The sequence below is a fragment of the Nomascus leucogenys genome, chromosome 14 (assembly GCF_006542625.1).
Source record: "Nomascus leucogenys isolate Asia chromosome 14, Asia_NLE_v1, whole genome shotgun sequence".
NCBI classification, from domain to species: domain Eukaryota; kingdom Metazoa; phylum Chordata; class Mammalia; order Primates; family Hylobatidae; genus Nomascus; species Nomascus leucogenys.
Window position 1 is genome coordinate 79544471 of NC_044394.1, and position 21264 is coordinate 79565734.

Below are 21264 nucleotides of genomic sequence, written 5' to 3' on the forward strand. Positions count from 1 at the left end.
TTCCATCTGAAAAATATATATTTGGAGATTTCATTCTTGAAGGACCTTTATGATTTCCTTCAGCAGCATCCAACAAAGTGCTCTGACTGTATCCCCAGCTCAAATTTGCCTGTGTTTCAAAATGTGCAGAATCACTACTTAAAACACAAAGCACATTAGCATTCATGGCAAAACACTTCCAAGTACCCACAGAAATTACAAAGAAGCAGATTGAAGTCCACATAAAAATCTACGGGTCTAATTTCAGTATTTGATTTTCTCAGTGCAAATATCTTGATAATTGAGTTGTATGATTTTATGCTTAAAATTCAAAGAATAAAATTCCCATAATGTCATAACAAAAATAAACCACCCAAATCAAAGTGCAATTTTACATTAAAAATTTTTATCTTGGGGCAACTTTTTCTCCAATTTAGCCACCAAGAATATTTTCACTTCTTTCGGCACTCTAATTGTTTGACAGGGTTCTCCTTCCAAGGGAAACATATACCCAACAGATAGGGTAGAGACATTTAAATATCTTCTCTAGGGTATAACCATAATAATTATATGTAAATGTTGGGACTTAATGTTTCTAAAATTGTGATACATAATATTCTAGGATAAATGTAATCCCCCTAAAAGTATTTTTGCAAACAATATTTTCTTTCACCTAATTGCTATGAAGGCTGTAATGAGTCAAACAGCGAAATACTGTATATTGTAAATGCCAAGATGTAATGAATACATCAGTATCACATAGCCTGTACCAATAAATGTGTTACTGAAACAGACAACAGACTAAATGTGTTTACCTTATGACATGAATGTCCTGCTTTCTGTATGAATTTTCAGAGCTCTGCAACAAGTTTCAACTAAGGGATTGTGAATTATGTAGGGCTTGTGTACTCTGTATAGAATGCAGCTTACTCATTTGTTCTCTTCTGACACTGTTTATGTCTGGTTGAACCACAAATAGACATAAATATAGCAGCAATTTGAGGGCTCACTTTAGGTGTGTTTGGTGGGTGGAGGGTGTGTGCCTAAACCTTCTTTTATAGGAAGACAGAATGAGAAATTGATGGCTGAGATCTGGAATAAATGTTGTTAAAGGCAGACAGCTGATTTACATTGCACTGGCATTTTTGGCTTATATATTTTGTTTAAGAATTATATTGCTGCTGTTTTTTTTTTAAAGAAAGGATTCAAGGCTTACTTAAAATCATTCAGACCTAAATGAATTGGCAGCACTTTTACTTTATGTCCGGCACTGTCCCCGCGCTCCTCTCCTCTGTCCCTCTCTCTGGTCATGGGCTCCATCTCCGACTGCCATCTCAACACGGTCTTCTATTTGGGTGGGCAGGATGCCCAGGTACCTCTCAGGGGTCTTCACCTACATTGCTCATTAACCACCCTTCAGAAGGAAAAATCGTCCTGCCACAATGCTCTCTGCTGCCTCGTAGTCCCGGCAAGGCCTGGGGAACGGTGATTTCTCTGCTGCTCTGAGGTGTCCCAGACGTCAGGGCTATAAAGGGATGTTGCTAGGCTAATTTGGCACTGCCCCTTCCAACAATGCAGCATGCACTTGGCAAAATTCAATGAGAGAGAGAGAGAGAGTGCATGCAAGAGAGCGAGTGAGAGAGCGCTGCTCACTAATTGAGCTATTTAACAGACTGCAGAGCCACCTGGAAGGCAGCCAATCATTACTCAGTGTCTTAATAGTATAGAGACTCTTGAATCATTCCAAGAAGAAGTTCCACATATTTGTTTGTTTGTTTTATTTTTGTTTGTCTTTTGGGGTGGTGTGGGAAGAGGAAGAGGGTGGGAATAAGAGCATAGAAAGGGGGAAGGGTAAAAAGAGGAGTACACTGTAGAGCACATGTAAATCCAGATATTGAAGTATGAAAAGCCAGTGTGCATTCTAAGACTGGCAAGGAAATAATTTACAATGCCACAAGAAAAAAAAAAAAGGGAGGGTTGGGATTTTTTACAGGACTCCATCTCTATATAAAGCTTTTTTTCCCTTCTCTTGGAATGGGTCATCTTCTACCACACTGGTGAATTCTTTTGGCCATTTGTCAAGGGCCATTTTCTGAGCGTAGACTGACTTGTCTCCTGCTCTCTTCGCGGGGAGGGCTGCAGGCTAGGGCTGCGCACACACCCGCCATCACGGTTCCCTTTGGGGACGGCCCTTGGACAAGGAGGATTTGTTGATTGGCAAGGTGGCTGGAGTGAGAAGACTCTGCCAAGCCATACCCTTCTTTTCTTTCTAAACTTGGCTCTAAATTTCCCTTTTCCTGGAAGCTTCTGGGACTGCTCCCTCTCAATTTTCTCCTTTCAATTCTTTGTGTGCACATTTTATATCCACGTATTCACATGGCGTGCATTACTACTCATTGATTCTTTTTTGAGTCATCGGTGTTGGCTTCATCTTCCTGACCAGAAAGTAAGCCGACTTCATGTGGGGACCATGTCTTCTAATTATTTAATTATTTTTTCCTGCAATACTTTCTCTAATAGTGTGCTGTGCGCATTGATTAAGGTTTATTTACCAAACTACTGTGGAGAATAGTGACTGTGAGATGAAGCTTCCCTTTTCTTAAAATCTCAGCCAAGCCATTAACATTCCCTGTGCCTCATTTTATCAATATTAAGAATAACCACAATGATGCACTTTCAAATGTTCTATGAAAATTAATGGATAATTAATGGCGACAGTGCAAGATAGTGATTAAGAGGGCTGGCTCTGGAGCCAGGCTGCCCAGTTTGAATCCTGGATCTGTACTGACTCACTGCTCAATAATTATAATGCTCTAAATTTACCATTCAGTTTTAGGCTTAACAGTTATTGAATGTTTACTCCCTGCCAGCCGCTGGTGACAAGCACTTTATAAGCATTCTTGTACTTCATCATTAGGACATCCCTATGAAATAGATATGGTTATTATTCCCATTCTGCACACGGGCAAGGACAAGCGCTAACCTAGCTCTTGGGATATAGTAGGCGCTCGATGACTTTAGCAAAGCTAAAGCCATTTGATAAATTCAAAGTTTTGCTAAAAGCTAAAATGAGAAGAGAGAACCCCCTTAACTCTCATTTCTCCAATCTCCCTTCACTTGCCCTGGTCTGTACTCTATGAGGCGACGCAAAACTGGCACAATGTAAATTCCGCCATGAGCACAGTTTACAGTGAAGGCAGAAATAAACAAAATGAAGCCTGCCTCATGTTCTCGCCAACCCTGCTTTTATCGTTCACTATATTCCTATTTTAATGTTCCAGCCAAGGGCCCATAAAAGGGTTTTACCACTGAGATTGGCTTCTCCTCAAACTGTCAGAACTATTGCCAAGTGTTACTGTCAAATAGTGGCACATCTTCTCCCTTTCAGAATTCTGAGATTCTCTATGGCTTCAAAAAAAGTACATTTGTATGTATATGTGTTGTTTGTATTTCTGTGTGTGTGTGTGTGTGTGTGCTCTCAGACACTGGTCTAATGTATCAATGATTATATCAGTGACTGAGCTTGTCTGAACACTGAACACACATCATTGATGAATCTAGGATTTCAGGAACAGTTGCTGTACCTTATAAATGCTAAAAAAAAGTATTTTCCAAAGCTTAGTATTTTTGATGCATGACCCCTCTGTAAAAATTGCAATAATTTGTTTTAAATTTAAGTAACATTTTTATTTTTATTATTAAAATAGAATGCCAGCCATTTTATTCCTGAATCACTTGGTTCTGTTTCCTAAAATTTCTAAGGTATCCAATATCAGAACTTTTAAGATCTAAAATCATTTTTAAAATGTTCCCACTGTTATTAAAATTTTTTAAAAAACTTACTCTATGAGATTGAAAGGCAATTAGGATAATCCCACAGCAATTGGGCATTAGATACAAAGTATATGCACAATAATAAATGTTGATTATTTTTGATATTTACACAAGAACATTTTCTGGAATAATTATATCCTCTACTTACTGACCACTTATTGGTTCATTAAATCCTAATAATAGCTGAAGGAAGAGATACAGTTTCGATTTTACAAATGAAGACAATAAAGCTGAGATAAACAATTCCAACTGTTCAGGCCACATATTTGATAGGTGTCAGAGCTAATTTCATATGTGGGATTTCTGACTTCTGTCTGGGCCTGTTAATGGCCATGCTATTTGCCATCCAAGTCTCACAGTGAAAGCATTAGGAACTCATATTTTGTGTATAAACTAGCATGGGGTCAGATTATGCACCCCAGCTAAAATGCAGGATACCTAATTAAGTTTGAATTTCAGATAAACAACAAACAACATTTTGGTAGTATGTTTAGTAGCATGTTGCATAGGACATATTTACACCAAAATTAGTCATTGTTAATCTGAAATTCAGATTTAACTGGGTGTCTAGTATTTTCATTTGCTAAATCTGGCAACCCTAGTCTGAATATACTAAGGTAAAAGAGAGGCAAAGTAAATGATCTCTGTCACAGCCTCCCTGAAATTTCCTCTTGTGTTTAAAAGGGGGTCTGAGGGATGACTGCCTCCTTTGCTGGTTACCCTTCTTTCCTGCTCTGACTTACTGTGCTAAAGCCTCTGAGATCCCCTGGTGTCAGAGGCAGCATCTCTGCAGCTGGGAACCATAGAGGGCTGTCCCCTCCCGCTGAGGCCCGTGGAAGGCCCCACCGTGTCCCCTGCCCTCCCAGGATGTGTCCTTTGGTGGGTGCAGTGCCCGGGCCAGCCATGCAAATGATTCTCGATTCTCCTGCCAAAGTCGCTGCACTGTCAATGCCCGTAGAGATGCAGCGAGGGGACCACTTAGAGTTCTTACCTTGCAGCCTCATACCCAAGGTTTCAGCCAGGAGTCACTGAGGAGTGAGCAGTAGAAAAATTTGAGTATTAAGCAGCATGCTCTGCTCAGATGACCTGTCCTTCCTGCCACAACCCAGAGGACACTTGTCCCATCCCCACAGCCTGCCCCAGCTTTTGTGTGAAGAGGGCTCACCCACCAGCCCCACAGATGTGTCTGGACATGTCAAGCATTCAATGGGCCAGGGTTTATGCTCAGGGGTTAATAAGGCTAATAATAATGACTGCAATAATGATATAATTAGAATACTCTTAATTTTCACTATGATTGAATTTTCACTATGATTGAAGCTTGTTGTTCATATTGAAACAGGTTGTTACAACCTGTTACAGAGCTTCAATCATAGTGAAAATTAAGAGTATTCTAATTCTATCATTATTACAATCACTATTATTAGCATTATTAACCCCTGAGCATAAAGCCCGGCCTGTTACAACCCTGGGGTTGAAATCTCCTATGAGACTGCCCTCAATTAATTTTTTTTTTGAGGGTTGGGGCCTCTTCTCTATCTTACTGAGCAAAGACATTGTATGGATGAAGGCCTATTCACTGTTTTTTTGTTGTTGTTTTTTGGTGAGAATAAATAAGCATCAGATATGATTCTCCAAGGTACAGGACAAAAAGGACACACAAAGGATGCTGTGGAAAATCAGGCAGGCAGAGGTGTACAGCTAGCTCCTGCAGTTATCATCTGTGTGACTTTAGATGAGCTAAATTACTGAGCCCTCTAAGTGTGCCCCAAAGGGTAAGCATCTCCAGTGATTCGTAAGCATCTGGGAAAATGGACATTCATGACTTGATGCAGAATTTCAGGAATTCCATCAGAGCTGACTTACTCCCTGAAAGAGTCATACCCTCACTTATTTTGCAATCCTTATGAGAAATCCTGGGATACATGAAACACAAAGCCTACCCCAGGTTTCCTCAAAACCTGCCAGTGAGCTAAGTACTCTGGCAGTGAGGTCTAGCCCCACACTGGTCTTGTTCAGGACCACATTCTGGGATGAGTGTCATTGGTGTGTGGGAAAGAACACAGCTGTGGGCTTGATCTGGATTCCATCCAAGCTAGAGAGTTCTTGTCAGCTCAGTGACATCAGGCAAGTGCTGAACCTCAGTTTCCTCATCTGTAAGTGCTAGATGATGCTTGCTTCCTAAACACTGTTGTAACAACCTGTTACAGAGCTTCAATCATAGTGAAAATTAAAAGTATTCTAATTCTATCATTATTACAGTCATTATTATGAACATTAGCATTAGAATTCCACCAGCATAGGTGTAGAGGCTACTTGTATACACGTTAGCAGATCTTTTGCAGAGCCTCTTCTTCAGAGCTGTTTTGGCTATAGGTGGCTGCTAATGTCACACGACTATTGAGCACTTGAAATGTGCTGTATATGTGAAAGGCACTCTGAATTTTGAAGACAGTGCAAAAATTAGAATTTAAAGCACAACATTAATACATGTTATGTTATCATATGTTAAAATGACAATAATTTGAAAGTTTGGGTTAAATAAAATATATTATTAGAGTTACCTTCACCTGTTTCTTTTTATTTATTTTGAATGTGGCTACCAGAAAATTGAAAATTACATATGTGGCTCTCATTTGCAGCTTACCTGGTATTTCTATTGGAAGTGCTGCTCTAGGGAACTCAGGTCATAGGTCTAGAAAGAAATATAATTCCGTTGTGCCCTTTCCTTTTTACTCAATGTTTTCCTCTTTGTGTTCTAGAGAGACTTTGTTCTGTACGATATATTCTTTTAAATATTGTTTTTGCCCTTCTGAATATAAGAAAGCAGAACAAGCAAGGATAACCTATGTAGGTGGGGCCAAAACAAATGATGAGAACAAAATTCACTCTATTAAGAGACGCTCAATATTCCTCTAAAACGTTTTTAAAGCTTTTAACCTGGCCAAAAATTCACATCAGGATGTGCTTTTGATTCTGACATGGCAAGAAACCTTCAATGTAAAAGACAAATTGCAAAGGGTACCAAATGGGATGACTGACAGCACCTGGACATTTGCTAAAATATTTGAGGAGTTTTCGTATTGGCTCAGCTACTGAATTTTCATAGAAAAATAATCTAATATAGCATATGTATGATTGTGTGATTCCCAATTAAAATATTCAAGGTCTGTACTTGTGAGCCAAGATCCAATACCTTTTCCAAGTTTTACAGAAAAGTGGAGAAAACCTGGAAATGCTTGATACATATTACACATATAAATAGGTGCTACAATTTCTCTTTATCACTAGGAATGTGAAATCTGGAGAAGCAGTTTTTCTTTTTTAAATAAACAGGAACACTACAATTATTTTTCTGCTTCACCTCTTTGCTCTATGCAATGCTGTTGAACTTGCCCTTTTAAAGATTAATCAAAGTCTGCATTTACAATGGGTTTAAGACTGTCACTATAATTTTGAACTCATGTAATGTGAGAGGAATTAATTTGATTAAAACAAAATTAAACCATGTGTAATTCACAATAGCAGAACACATTTGCAGGCTTCCTCGTGACGTGGCTAGTGTTGGCATACTTGTCAGGGGAGTGGTTTAGAATTAGATAGAAGGGGGCCAGGCGCGGTGGCTCACGCCTGTAACCCCACCACTTTGGGAGGCTGAGGTGGGTGGTTCATGAGGTCAGGAGTTCAAGAACAGCATGGCCAACATAGTGAAACCCCATTCTCTATTAAAAATACAAAAAATTAGCCCGGTGTGGTGGCAGGCGCCTGTAATCCAAACTACTCGGGAGGCTGAGGCAGGAGAATCGCTTGAACCCTGGAGGCGGAGGTTGCAGTGAGCCAAGATCGTGCCACTGCACTCCAGCCTGGGCAACAAGAGCAAGACTCCATCTTGGGGAAGAAAAAAGACTTAGATAGAAGGTTCTATTAGTAGAGATGCCAAGGCTAAGTGGCTGTGACCAAGCATTTTGCTGCGACATTTGATACTGTCATAATTATCATGTTCTATTAAAAATCTTAGAAAGAGGTAATATAATTGAGAGAAACACTGCTCTTTCATTACCCACTCTTCAACCCCATGGAATGGGTCCAGTTTTGCCTTTCCTCTTCTTTTCTCCTCTTGTTTTCTTTTCTTCTTTTTCTTTTCTTTTCTTTCCTTTTTTTTTTTTGAGATGGAGTCTCACTTTGTTGCCCAGGCTGGAGTGCGGTGGCATTATCTTGGCTCACTGCAACCTCCGCCTCCTGGGTTCAAGTGATTCTCCTGCCTCAGCCTCCCGAGTAGCTAGGACTACAGGTGCCTGCCACCGCGCCTGGCTAATTTTTTATATTTTTAGTAAAGACAGGTTTCACCTTGTTAGCCAGGATGGTCTTGATCTCCTGACCTTGGGACCCGCCCACTTTGGCCTCCCAAAGTGCTGGGATTACGGGTGTGAGCCACCATGCCCAGCCCCTCTTCTCTTCTTTCATTTCTCTGGGTAAGCCTAGTCTTTTGAGTTTGAGACAGGGTTGGGGGTCAGGATAAGGGTATCAGAGATATTCTTTCACACATGGTTGTCCATTGGTGCTGGGGAGATGGTCCTGGTCTCACTCTTGGCTTGGTCTTGTTTTACCTGATGCTGGTGGTCTCTTCTGATGCACTGGCCTCTGCATAGAAGGTATAGGGGTTTGTTTAGGGTGGCCCTCTGCTGAGGACTCCTTCAAAGTGAGGAAGTCCCTTGGGCCCTTCTAGTGCTCCATGCTTTCATTCAACACTCTCTTGGGGAAGGGTCTCCCCTCCTTTTATCCCTATATTCCTTCTATGGAGTCATGTCCAATACTAAATTCCTTTTTTTCCCCCCTGTCTCTGAGGACTGAGGAAACTAAGGAGAGTTATATCCATGCCTACTCTGCTACCAAACGCTATTTCCACAGGACTTCCCACCTCAGAAACTGCTAGACCAGGTGTAGACACTAGTCTTCACAGTCTCTATGCCCTTTACAACCAGAATATACTGTCAGGTTTCCCTGAGGGCACTCTCATTCACTGCTGTCTAATGGTGGGCATATATGACTTGCATTTTCTTTTTTTTTCTTTTTTTTTGAGATGGAGTCTGGCTCTGTCACCCAGGCTGCAGTGCAGTGGCTCAATCTCGGCTCACTGCAACTTCCCCCTCCTGGGTTCCCACAATTCTCCCGCCTCAGCCTCCCGAGTAGCTGGGACTACAGGCGCCCGCCACCACGCCCAGCTATGTTTTTGTATTTTTAGTAGAGATGGGATTTCACTGTGTTAGCCAGGATGTTCTGGATCTCCTGACCTCGTGATTCACCCGCCTTGGCCTCCCAAAGTGCTGGGATTACAGGCTGAGCCACCGCGCCCGGCCGACTTGCATTTTCAATGACAGCAAGCTTTCAGCTGGGAAGTGGGGCACTGGTGTCCCCTCCTTGTAGACACTCCTCATCAAACCACTGGATCTCATAAAGCCCCATTTATTTGATTATGGAGAAGAGAGGGAGACCCTTTTTCATTCCTGACACCGCAGATCTATGAGGCCCCAACAGTCCTTCCATCCTTCTTTACTCTGTAATCCTCTTATATAAACTGGGAAGGAGGGGATGGTCACTGGAGTGGTAGCAGGGGTGGTTCTGCCACTGCTCAACAAACAGAGGACAGTGTCTGGCAGTATATAGTATATTTTTTATCATTTGTCAGTTCAGAGTCTTGGAGTATATTCCAGCTCAAAATAAAAAATGTCAGCTCCTTACTTTGTGGATGTACTTTAGGAAATCATCAGTACCATTTATCAGATATTTTTATTTTCCTGTTAGGCACTTGGTAGAATTGCATTTCCTTACCTTCTTGGAGTTAGGTAAGGCCGTGCTTTAGCCAGTAATTATTTTATATTGGGAGGGAAGCTTTAAGAGCTTGAGTGTCATTTACTTGATTCCCGTGTTCATATCTAGCGACTGTGGAAGAATGTACCCAAATGGAGCCTCCGTTAGGCCAGGTCTTCATGTGTTTAGGATGAGCCAAGCTTCCCTGTGGTCTTTGTGTTGAATATGTGGTGTGAGTGGGAAATATATTTTGTGTATGTGAAAAGCCACACAGATTTTTTTTTTTCTTTTTTTGAGACGGAGTCTCGCTGTGTACCCCAGGTTGGAGTGCAGTGGCGCGATCTCAGCTCACTGAAAGCTCCGCCTCCTGGGTTCACGCCATTCTCCTGCCTCAGCCTCCCGAGTAGCTGGGACTACAGGCGCCCGCCAACACGCCTGGCTAATTTTTTGTATTTTTAGTAGAAACGGGGTTTCACTGTGTTAGCCAAGATGGTCTCGATCTCCTGACCTCGTGATCTGCCAGTCTCGGCCTCTCAAAGTGCTGGGATTACAGGCGTGAGCCACCGCGCTCGGCCCTCAAAGTGCTGGGATTACAGGCGTGAGCCATCGCGCTGGGCCAAGCCACACAGATTTTTGAGTGATCTGTCACTGCAGCAAAATCTAACTTAGGCTGAAGAATACAATGTTGTTGCATTAAACATGAGCAGCCAGTTCAGAAGCTGATCAGGACTAGAAAATGCAGATCTGCCCTGCTCAGTGCTGCCTGCCCCATGCCTGTTCCCTCTCTGAAGCCCAGCCCCCTTTGTCCGTGTCCATCACACTTTGTGGAAGCGTTGCCAGCATGTCTGACAAACTGTCCTATAAAGTTGCTGACATCGACCTGGCCGCCTGGGGACACAAGGCCCTGGATATTGCGGAGAATGAGATGCTGGGTCTGATGCGTGTGTGGGAGCTGTACTCGGCCTCCAAGCCACTGAAGGGCACCCATATCTCTGGCTGTCCGTATGTGACTGTGGAGAGAGCCATCCTCACTGAGACCCGTTGTCTCCCTGGATGCTGAGGTACAGTGGTCCAACTGCAACATCCCCACCCAGGACCAGGTGACAGCTGTCATTGCCAAGGCTGTCATTCCAGTGCATGCCTGGAAGGGTGAAACAAGCAAGGGGTACCTGTCATGCATCCAGCAATCACTACTTCAAAGACGTGCCTCTCAGCATGATTCTGGATGATGGTAGCAACCTCACCAGCCACATCCACACCAAGTACCCACAGCTCTTGCTGGGCATCCAAGGCATCTCAAAGGAGACCACCACTGGGGTCCACAACCTACATAAGATGATGGCCAAGGGGATCCTGAAGGTGCCTGCCGTCAACAACTCCATCACCAAGAGCAAGTTTCACAGCCTCCAAGGCTGCCGGGCCTCACAGATGGCATCAAGAGGGCTATAGACGTGATGATTTTCGGCAAGGTAGCCATGGTGGCAGGCTATGGAGACATGGGCAAGGGCTGTGCCCAGGCCCTGTGGGATTTTGGGGACCCCTTCATCATCACCAAGATTGGCCCCATCAACCTGCTACAGACTGCCATGGAGGGCTATGAGGTGACAGCCATAGATGAGGCCTGCCAGGAGGGCAACATCTTTGTCACTGCCACAGGCTGTGTTGACATCATCCTTGGCCAGTACTTTGAGCAGATGAAGGATGATGCCATCATGTGAAACCCTGGTCACTTTGACGTGGAGATCAATGCCAAGTGGCTAAAAGTGAACACTGTGGAGAAGGTGACCATGAAGCCCCGAGTGGCCAGGACTGGCTGAAGAGAAGCACGGCACCATCCTGCTGGTTGAGGGTCTGCTGGTCAGCCTGGGCTGTTCCATGGGCCACGCTGGCTTTGTGATGAGTGTGACTCCTTTACCAACCAGGTGATGGTGCAGATTGAGCTGTGGACCCACCCGGACAAGTACCCTGGTGGGATTCACTTGCTGCCCAAGAAGCTGGATGAGGCAGTGGCTGAATCCCACCTGGGCAAGCTGAATGTGAAACTCACAAGTTGACCAAGAAGCAGGCCCAGTACCTGGGTATGTCCTGTGACAGCCCCTTCAAGCCAGATCACAACTGCTACTGAGAGCCATGCCTGCCCTTCACCTTCCAGCTGCTATCCTTGCCCAGGCCCCGCCTCTCCTCTGTAAGAGCAAATGGCACCAACTTTGTGATTGGTTTGTCAGTGTCTGCCATAGACTCCCTGGTGCTAGTCCGTCAGTTTTTGGCCTCTGCTGCACCCCTCATACTGTTCCAAGTGTGGCAGGGGGAATCGAAAGGCCCTTCCTCAAGCCCTGGTCAGGATGGAGGTAGAAGGGAGACAGCCACAGGGAACCGTGAGCTCAGTGGTCTTGGAACTGCTCACTAAGTCAGTCCTTCCTAAGCCTGGAAATTGGTAGTGGAGTCACAAAGCCCATGTACCTTACCACCTAGGCCTTCACCTGGCCTGTGGATTTATACCTATGTGCTTGGTTCAGTGGTTCCTCAGCCCATGACAGACGGAAGGCGCCATTTTCAAAGGCAAGGAGGAACGGTTTGAATTTTCCTGAGAGCCTGGCTTGATGCTGGGCCTTCTCTTAAACCTCATTAACAATGAGGTTGGTACTTTTAGTCTCTATTTTACAGGGGTTAGAATAGACCACTAAGGGACAACTGAGAAAGGACAGAGAAGGGACAGCCAGAGGTTGAAAGGGGCCAGAAAAACACAAAGCCAGCATATATCTGCCATCATTTTGTAGCAAGAGGGTTCCTATCACAACCCTGGGTACAAAATAGGGTAATCTGATTTATAGTATTTATATAATGTTTATAACCTTAAAGAAAGCAGGAAGGTGAGTAAATAAAAATCTTAGTGCCTAAAACAATTTTGAGGCTTTATTTTATAAATAATCCACTGCCAACAATGTATGGTATGAATAAGGGGGTATAGTCACATACCAATGAAGCATTGAGAAGACAAGGGGTTGCCTGCAGTGTGAGGGCTGTAGGCAACCCATTAGGCTTGAAAGAATGAGTAAAGAGGGAACTCTTGTCTTTTCAGACATGTCTCTTGTAAATAACCTGTTTTTAACCCAATCTTAGACTGTCATTTAATAGATGAATTTAACTCATTTATAATTTAAAAAAAAAAAAGAAAAAGATGCAGATCTTCTCTATGTGAGATGCTAAGAGGTACCCAGACTGTGCCTAGCATCCTTCTTAGAAAAGCAAGAACATGTGCAAAGGAAATTGACAGCAATGGAGTCAAAGTCACACAGCGGGTAAGTTATAGTCTTTACAAGACATCTGTTTTGAGGCTTTGCATATCCAGGTTTACATTTTCTGCCCTGGCCATATTTTCTTTCCTTCAAAGTTATTTATGTGATGAATATACACTTATAATAATTTAATTATTAGCGACTATTAATAATTTTTTTCAGTTGATCTATGTTGCCTTTAGGGAGCTGTATTTATGATTATGGTTTCTTTATTGAATTCTGGTAGCAAGTAATAAACACGTCCATGTATGTAAACAGAGCAAGTTGGATTTTGAGGGTATTAATATGTGCTGATCTAATTGGCATCAAGGCAGTCAGAGATACAGCTTGGCAAGCAAGCCAGTGGAGGTAACATCTCCTGCCGTGGAGTCAGAGCAAATACCACTCTTTGCATAGCACCATACTGAAACCATTAGTACTAAGTACATATCTAAGTGATTATGCATGGAAATATCCTGAATCATAATCTTTCCCCTGTAAAAAGTGATTTTAACAGTGACATGGATATGTTTTTCAAAGCACACTTGAGAGAAGGAAATTGTGACCTGCTCAGCTGTGTTTCTGCATTCTCAGGTTGGGCTACCGGGGATCTGCTGGGCTCCAGGTCTGGCTGCTTGAATATTCAAGGTCTGAGATTATTGCTTAATTTTTCCTGCTTTTTTAGCCAAATGTGTGATAGAAATCATCCAGCCCTTCATTCTGTCAAGTTCCTGAGGCATAACATGGAGTAAAACATTCAAGAATTGTATATGGGTGTCACTCTCTAAATATAAAATCATAGACCACATGATTATTATTCTGAATATTGGTATTTTAAATGGGAGGTTATTAATTATTCTGAATATTTGCACTTTAAATGGAAGGTTGTTTTGAGCAAGAAACTACCTACTGAAAAATAATTCGTGGTCCAACAGACATTGGCCATGTGGAACTAAATCTGGGAGAATCTCTGGTCTCAAACTGCTACTAAAAGTTTCAAAATTGAATGGGCAAGTAAGTATGGTCATTAAAATTTAAGTGGATGCTGCTTTTTATCTTGACACACATTGTATTAAAAGTTACTATGCAAAAGAACCATTATCTTGGGAAATAAACAGATGAGAAGATTAAACAAGTGACTATTTCTGATCATGTAAGTGGGAGGAGAGTAGTTGAAAAGCATTATTTCACTGTTCCTACAATGCCCAGCTCGGGGCTGCACACATAACAGCCACTCAGTAAATATTTGTTGAGTCTATTAATGTATGAATGCAAACAAAATTCCTATCTTTCCATTAAAATGGAGTAAGTACAATAGAGGAAATTATTTTAAAATGTAGTCCAGTATCCAAAACAAATCATCTCAATTTAGGTCTTAATTAGTATGAGAGTACATTGTTGTTATTCCTTTTCAAAATTTGTTTAACGATCATGACAGGATTACTTGTGGTATATTCCCTAGGTTGAGTTTATGTAAAAAAAAAAAAAATCTTTCTCCACTGCCTTGATATATTTGGCACCCTTTCTGTGAAGTGCTCAAAATATCATTTTGGGGGTACATTTTAGAGATGCGAAGGGAAATGTCTGAGCTATAAAATCCAAATTGGGATCTCCTTTTTAGTTTCAAGCTAAAGAAAGAAATTCATCATTGAATATACATGCATCTCACATGTTCTAGGGCCTGGTAGTGTTGGAGATTGTTTACGTAGCGTATGTAGTTTTACATTCAATAAATGCTTTCTGATCGGCAGATAGACCAGTAAAATGCTTCAAGGTAGTATGGCCATTCATTTGGAATTGTCTATTTGATCTGCAGAAGGCAAGACAAGCAGAAACCTCCCACTGCTGGATAGGGTTTAGGACAGGGCAAGGAAGTACGTTTATGGTCTGCAAGCAAAGATTCCTGATTGAGAATTCCCTTTATAGTGAAAGCTGGGTAATAACAGCTTTTAAAAGCTTCAATTTCCAGTGTCAAGAGGTTTTTTTTTTTAAGGAGAATCTCTACTGTAACCAAAGAATTCAGCCTAAAATTCTAGAAGGCCCTGTGGCCACTTATTGTGGTGTTTGTTCTCCCTGGAGCAACCTTTCTTTCCTTCCCTCTACCCCACAGCCTCCAACAAAACACACAGAGGTCACGAGCCACAATTGGCTTTGGCCAAGCTTCAGTTCAGGTTTCCTAACAAGTAACCACTAGCCCTCTTTTCCCCTAAATGACATCCTATTGATTCTGTAGGATTCATGCATTTTAGGGTATTTTGATATTTTTGCAGGGAATAAAGTTCAGTTCCCAGGTGAATCTCACTCTTTTCTCCTCTTGTGTTTCCATCAAGAAACCTAAAACTTGTCATTATGTAATTCTTTTCCTTCTTTTAGAGGCAGGGTCTCTTTCTGTTGCTCAGGCTGGAATGCAGTGGTGCAATCAGAGTTCTCTGCAGCCTCTAACTCCTGGATTTAAGTGATCCTCCCATCTCAATCTTGGAGTGGCTGGGACTAGAGGCATGCACCACCATGCCCAGCTAATTTTATTATTTTTTTGTACAGACAGAATCCCAGTATGTTGTCTGGGATCTCGAACTTCTGACCTCAAGCGATTCTCCTGCCTCAGCCTCCCAAAGTGCTGGGATTACAGGTGTGAGCCACCATGCCTGGCTGCATTGTAGAGTTCTAATTACGAAGAGAAGTGAAGCTAACAGACAAATTGCCTGATACATTCAAAGTCACCGACAGCCTTCTGGAGTTGGGATTAGACGTTTGTTTTTGGCTTTCTAATTTCCTGCTCAGCTTCTTGTCCATAACCAGCATGATAAGAGGGGATCTCTGGTGGTCACAGCTTCCATCACACAGTGGTTTGATTAATAGGCCAACACTCATAAAGTGCACATGGTGGTTCCAGGACAGAGGAAATGCCAACAAGTGCTGGTTTCTGTTATTGTTATAATTGGCTTGTCATACACCAGAGCATATTTTTCTTGCTTTGACCCAAAATACTAAGGCCATTTACCTGATAGTCCTTTTGCTCCTGTTTAGACAAGAGCACATTAAATATATTTTCAAGCATTTACTTCATCACATCCTTGTTACCCATAGCACTTCACAAAGCAACCTTCTTTCATCCAAACTCTGCTTCCCCTTCCAGTCATCACCCAAGATCACTGTTAGTCACTCATAATGACCCTGGGATCTCAGAGACAGTAGGATTACCAGGGAAAAATTTTATCCAATTGATGATTTCATATGTAGCTACTATTCATCAACCCCTTACTACATACTAGTTCCCAAAACTAAACTTCAGAAATTTGTAGGTGAGTATCAGACCTCATTTTCTCATTTCTGGGGAATGGGACAGCTAGGACCGAGGTGACAGGTGACCTTAGCACACTACTCTATCCCCTAGGTAAATTTACGTATGCTCTCTTCACTTTACCCTTATTTCCCTAGAGTTTTAATTTTATTTTAATTTTAAATTGACAAGTAAAAACTGTACACATTTATGGTACAGTTTGATATGGTATATTTTGAAATATGAATGCATTTGAAATGGCTAAATCAGGCTAATTTACATATACATTACATCACACAGTTATGTTTTTTTTTCTGGTAAGAACACTTAAAATCTACTCTCTTGGCAATTTTCTAGAATACAATATGTACATTGTTATTAACTATAGTCAACATATTGTCCAATAGATCTCTTGAACTTATTCCTCCTATCTCACTGAAATTTTGTATCCCTTGACCAGCATTTCCCACTCTCACTGCCCCCATTCCCAGCCTCTGGTAACCATCATTCTACTCTCTGCTTCTGTGAGTTCAGCTTTTTTAGATTCCACATAGAAGTGAGATCATGCGGCATTTGTCTTTCTGTGCCTGGCTTATTTCACTTAGTGCAATGTCTTCCAGGTTCATTTATGTTGTTACAGATGACAGGATTTCCTTCTGTCTCTCTCTCTCTTTTTTTTTTTTTTTTTTTTTTTTTGAGGCAGAGTCTTGCTCTGTCGCCCAGGCTGGAGTGCAGTGGCTGGATCTCGGCTCACTGCAAGCTCCGCCTCCAGGGTTCACGCCATTCTCTTGCCTCAGCCTCCCGAATAGCTGGGACTACAGGCGGCCGCCACCATGCCCAGCTAATTTTTTGTATTTTTAGCAGAGATGGGGTTTCACTGTGTTGGACAGGATTGTCTTGATCTCCCGACCTCATGATCCACCCTCCTCGGCCTCCCAAAGTGCTGGGATAACAGGCGTGAGCCACGGCGCCCAGCCTCCTTCTCTTTTTAAGGCTGAATAGTATTCTGTTGTGTATACATAACATTTTCTTTATCTAGTCATTTGTTGATGGACACTTAGGTTGATTCCATATCTTGGCTATTGTGAATAGCGCTACAATAAACACGAGAGTGCAGATATCTCTTAGACATACTGATTTCATTTCCTTTGGATATATGTTCAGTAGTGGAAATGCTGGATCATATGGTAATTCTATTTTTAATTTTTTGAGGAACTTCCATGTTGTTTTCCATGATGGCTGTGCTAATTTACATTTCCACCAAAACAGTGCAAGGATTCCTTTTTCTCTTCTTCTCCATCACTTCTTATCACTTCCTTATCTTTTGATACCAGCCATTCTAACAGTTGTGAGGTGATATTTCATTGTGGTTTTGATTTGCACTTCTCTAGTGATTTGGGACTTTTTTTTTCTATATACTTATTGGCCATTTAAATGTCTTCTTCTGAGAAATGTGTATTCAGATCCTTTGCCTGTTTTTCAATTGGGTTATTTGTTTTCTTACTATTGAGTTGCTTAAGTTCCTTATACATTTTGGATTTTAACCCCTTCTCAGATGAGCGATTTACAAATATTTTCTCTCATAGTGTATGCTGCCTCTTCATTCTGTTGATTGTTTTCTTTGCTGTGCAAAAACATTTTAGGGAACACAGACATGAAACTGGGAGTTGATGGCACAGAGAATTTGCATTAAAGCCAGGAGAGTAGGTAAGCTATCTGAGGGAGGATGTAGATCAAGAAAGGAATGAGGACCAGGATGGATTCCTTAGGAATTTAGAAGCTGGGTAGAGGAGGAGGAGCCAGAAAATGATACCTAAACCAAAACAAAACCAGCCAGAGAACAAGAGGAAATCCAAGAGAAACTGATATAAAGAAGCCAAGAGAATAGAAAACTTCCCAGATGGAGCAATCCCATGGGTTTTCACAGAGGAGATGAATACCAACTAGAGTCCATCAGCTTTAGGGACATGAAAGCTATCAGTGACTCCATGCATCTGGTATTTTAAGTATTCATCAGATTGAGATAGCTGCAAACTTTTACCCTGAGACTTTTATTTTCTAGTCTTAGAATTTTAGAGGATTTCAAATTCTAAAATGGTAACTACTTAACATACACTGATATTCTGTTTTCATTTTACCATGCATCCCACTTATAAGCTGAAATATACTTATGCACTTAAATAAGATTTTCCTCTGACTAAATTGCCAATCTCCTGAGAAAAATCTGATAAACTAAATTTTAATTAATCTCCGTTATACCCTTCTCATCTTTCCTCAAATGAATTAATTTTTTCCCATAGCAACTTAATACCTAGTTCACTTAGACACCAAGTTTCACTTTAGAGCCTGTGCTTGTTTCTTGCATTTTCTGTATATTGATATTTTTTTCCAAGAAGATCATATTTTTAAACATAGGTGCTTCTTTTCTAAGATCTAGGTGATTCTAGATTCTAAGATTTTGATTCTCTATTTTTCACCTTTTATTAATTCATTTGGAAACTATTAAGCACTTTCTTTGTGCTGGGTTCTGGAGTACAAAGATGAAAAAGACACAATTCTTGCCATCGCAGCTATCAACCAACCAAGGGAGACAGATGCCTAAGTGGACAAGTGTAATTCAGTATGTCGGAAAAGGACACTGGGTCTCCGGGAAGTTCTCAGTCACACTGGAGCAGAGATGCCTGTTGTAAGACAGTTGTTTTTTGTAATGCTGTCTTGACCCAGTTTTGAGGCCCTGACTAGAGGCTGATAAGTTCCTTCTTGGCATCTGATTAAGCCCATACCTCGACCACCTTTCTTGTTGGGCTGTCACCCTCTGGGGCTCCTGTGCACCCATGTTTATCTTCCTGGGGCTAGGTGCCAGACAACTAGGGACAGATTAAATGCCTAGGAACCCGATAAAGTATTCAAATTAGTGAACCCACAAGCAGCCTGGAAACCCAGCTAAGCCCACCTCGCTTGCCATACCTAAGCTATCTCTGACAGCCCCAGCTTGCTCTTACCCTGCCCTGTTTCAAGCCCCTGTGTGACCCTGACGACAGCCTGCTCTGGTTTGGAGCTGTAGGTAACAAGTTCTGCCTCTCACCTCTGAGTGTCTTTGTGTTGTATCTTGGCAATGAAAGAAGCTTTAAATCTTATACAACACCAGGCTGAGTCTTACATCTGTTTAGGCATTGGACAGGTGAGGAGTTGAAGTCAGAGGAGAAATCAGCCCAGGCAAGGAAGAGAGTAAACTTGTGATGAGTTTGCAGATGCACATATGGGCACCATCCGGACACTGGAAGTCATGGAGAACATTTAAGAAAGAAGGAGTTATAGGCCTGCGGGCAATGACATCTCAGAGGCAGGAAGAGAAGTGCAATCCAGGGAGATGACAGCAAAAATACACCCCGAGAAGTGCAAGGCAGCAGTGTGTAGTAGAATCTGATGGATTCCATGAGTCTCTAACGTGGGGAGTGACCTGAAGTGTCAAATGGGAGGAAATTGTCCAGAAAAGTCAGCATGAGAAAGCAGGTATTGAACTGGGCAGTGAGGAGGTGGCTGGTGGTCCTAGGAAGAGCAGTTTCAGTATTGTGGCTGCTGCACATGCTGGTTCATGATGGTTTGAAGTAGGGGTGAAAGGTGAAGAACCAGAGTTAGTGAGAGAAGAACGTTCTGTTGAGAACTTTCAATAAAGAGGAGATGAGAGAAATGGGGATGTAAGAGTGAGAAAGTGAATGTGTAATTCTTTCTCTCTCTCTCTCTTTTTTTCACATGGGAAAAGTTTGAGCATGTTTAAAGTACTGGAGTTGGAGGACAGGGATGGTTGATAGAACCAGGTGCTGCAAGAAGTGGTGGGTACAGGCCAGATGTGGTGGCTTATGTCTGTAATTGCAGAGTTTTGGGAGGCTAAGGTTCTAAGATCACTTGAACCCAGGAGTTCAAGGCAACACAGTGAGACCCTGTCTCTACAAAAAAGTTATTTGGGCATGGTAGCTTACATTTGTGGTCCCAGCTACTCCAGAGGCTGAGGCGGTAGGGTTGCTTGGACCCAGGAGTTCAAGGCTACAGTGAGCCGTGTTTGTGCCACTCTACTCCAGCCTGGGCAACAGAGTGAGAACTTGTTTCAAAAACAAAACAAAAAAGAGGCGGTGAGGGCAAAGGTAGAAGAAGGGGCTGGAACCAGAATTGCAGAGATCCTCCTGCTCAGAAAGTACCTGGTAAGGTATGAATGGGTATAGGGTCAATCCTCATTGAGAATTAGATTTTTGCCAATTTTCCTACTTGCTAAAATTGATTTGTAACTCCTGTTAAAAGAAAAGCTCTAGGCAAATTAAATTTAACAGAGTTTAATTGAGCAAAGGAGTCATGAAATGGGCAGAATAGGTTCAGAGAGGACCCATGCTACTGTGTGGTCGGAGAGGATCTATGAAGAGAAATAAGAAAGTGATGTTCAGAAAATAGAAGTGAGATACGAAAACAGCTGGATTGGTTACAGCTTAGCAGGGTTTGCCTCACTTGAACATGATGTGAACAGCCATTGTAGTGCTGAGGTGCTTTCCAGTGTTCCTGTGTGAGATGGCTGTGATACGCCCTGTGGAGAAAATATGTGTATTAAATGAGCCTCATTCAGCATAAGTTTTGGTGCTGTTGGCTATGAGTTTAATGCAAAATGAATCAACAATGTAGATTTTTTTAAGTGTATAAAACAAAATTTTGTATTGATTGATGAAAATATGACTACTACTAACACAAATAATGAAAATCAACTATATACACACACATAGGCACACACATGTATAAGTCTATATAAGCTGTATAGATGCCTCATTTAATGACTCAGTTAATCCTCATGCCATTCTTATGTGGTAGGTCATTTCATGATCCCCTCTGGTTCAATGTGGGCTTGGAGACTCTGAGAGGGCAATGATTTTCCCAATGACACAGACCTGTAAGGCAGGGCAGGGATAGTAACTTGGGCAGTGTGACTCTGGGGCTGTTCTGTTAACCACTTCTGCCATGTGCCCGTTGGTGTGTGGATCTAGACTAGGAAAGCGGCTTAAGAAAGGCTTTTGTTAGCACTGTTTGTCATCTGGAAAGTACAAGCAG

General features: G+C 42.0%; 1 pseudogene; it reads left to right on the forward strand.

Moving 5' to 3' along the window:
* The first annotated feature begins 10462 nt into the window (after positions 1-10462).
* Positions 10463-11746, forward strand: LOC100603478 (annotated as a pseudogene).
* The last annotated feature ends 9518 nt before the right edge of the window (positions 11747-21264 follow it).